Consider the following 2,114-nt stretch of genomic DNA (forward strand, 5'->3'; position numbering starts at 1 on the left):
CACTCCTTTAGCCACGTGTTTCCTTCCATTATTCTCGACTCCCGATGCCAATTTGCACGTGGCTTGGGTAGTAGTCCAGAGAGTATAACCCTTGAGGACCCGTTCTTTAATTATTCCCTAGTTCCTGATAATCCACAATCAGGTCCTCTTTCCTAGTCCTACCTATGATATTTGTCGCGATGTGGACCACAACAATTGAATCCTCCCCCTCCTTGTTCTATATCCTTTCAAGCTGGTCAGAGAAGTCCCTCACCCTGGCACCAGGCAGGCAACATATCATGCAGGATTCTGCTTACAAAGGATGCTATCAATTCCCTAATTATAGAATCCCTTACAACTACCACTTGTCTTTTTGCTCCCCCCTCTTGAATGGTCTCCTGTGCCACGTTTCTGTGGTGAGCTGGCTCATCCTCCTTACAGCCCTGTTCCTCATTCACAGAGGGAGCAAGTACCTCGTACCTGTTGGACGAGGTCAAGAGCAGAGGCTCCTCTGTTCCTGAACACAGGATCCCTCTACCTGCCTCACTTGCAGTCACACCCTGCTCACCCTGACCACTGACCGAATTTGAGGTACTTAATCTTCCGGGTGTGACCGCCTCATGAAACAAGGCATCCAGGTAACTCTCCCCCTCCCAGATGTGCTGCAGCGTCCGGATCTCGGACTCCAGCTCATCAATTCTGAGCCAGAGTTCCTCCATCAACCAACACTTGCTGCAGATGTGGTTGCTGCAGCTCGCAATGGGATGTGCCAGCTCCCACATCATACAGCTACAGCACATCACCCGCCCAGCCATCTCTACTTAGTTAATTAATTTATTAATTAGCTTTGCAGTGTTTTTTTTTTCAAATTTGGTGCAGATTTCCTACCAACCAATCAGGTCACAGATTTCCCCAGACGTCACTTCTTCAGTTTTGGATTCAGTTACTCTGTGGCCCCAGGTCACCGCTCCAGTGCTTCTCCCTCCGTGTCTGCTCCCTCGAGTAGGGGGCAGGGGGCACAGTTACATATCAGAAAGCACAGTTACTCAACAGAGAGCACAGTAACATGACAGAGAACACAATTACACAACAGAGAGCACAGTTAAACAACAGGGCTACAGTTACATGATAGGGGCGTAGTTACACAACAGAGAGCGCAGTTACATAACAGGAGGCACAGTTCCACAACAGAGAGCATAGTTACACAACGGGTGCAAAGTTACACAACGGAAAGCACAGTTACACAACAGGAGTCATAGTTACAAACAGGGGACATCTCTGTGCAGCAAGGAACAGCTTTACATAAGTGATCAGTCTCTCCATCTCAGTATCTTGCTAATTTGCTCAGCATCTTCCTCTGTCACCTTGTCTATACTGACAGTCTCTTGCTGCCTTTCTGCCTGTGTTTCTCTGTCTAATTCTGGCGTGACACATTGCAAATATGTAGCCAAGTTGATCCACCCAACAGATGTATTCTAGTCCAAAAAGCGTGACTACTTATTTCCCTAACACACAATACTGATATTCATCACCCAATATCTGTATGTAGCAGAGTGGCGCAGTGGAAGTGTGCTGGGCCCATAACCCAGAGGTCGATGGATCGAAACCATCCTCTGCTATTTATGTTCTCACTAAAAGAAACATTGGCTGCTAAGACAAACTTCTCTTATTTAGCTTTACAGTTTACAGCTTTGGATTTCCGTTTCCCATCAACACTTAAATCTGCAACAAACCTCTCAAATTCCTTTTAATCACACCAGGACACTAGCAGCAAATGATGCAAACACACACCAGCAGAGACTTTCTGTCGGCCCATTTCTCGCAAAGAGCTGGTATAGTCTGAATGCTTTTCTCTCGTTCACTATCACTCCAAAATTATCTGAATCGGAAATTTCTGAGATGGAAACAATATAGTGAAGTTTATATTTATTAGTATGTGTGACCTATATGATATCCTGCAGTATAATTCATTATTCTAATTTGTACAACAGCTTCCTCACTGCGACATTAACATCGAGAAGAACAAAAGTGCCATCATGGTGAAGACAGCATTATGTCAAAGGCAGTTAATCTTTATTAGGACAGATCTCAACATTCATGCTTAATTACAGGTTTTAAACGTGGAATTCAGTTCC

General features: G+C 45.0%; 1 non-coding gene across 1 annotated transcript; it reads left to right on the forward strand.

Annotated features, from left to right (window-relative positions):
* Nucleotides 1-1,526: 1,526 nt before the first annotated feature.
* Nucleotides 1,527-1,598, forward strand: trnam-cau. Its single transcript has one exon. It is a non-coding gene; the product is annotated as a tRNA-Met (tRNA).
* Nucleotides 1,599-2,114: the final 516 nt, after the last annotated feature.

The sequence above is a fragment of the Carcharodon carcharias genome (genome assembly GCF_017639515.1).
Source record: "Carcharodon carcharias isolate sCarCar2 chromosome 37 unlocalized genomic scaffold, sCarCar2.pri SUPER_37_unloc_1, whole genome shotgun sequence".
NCBI lineage: Eukaryota > Metazoa > Chordata > Chondrichthyes > Lamniformes > Lamnidae > Carcharodon > Carcharodon carcharias.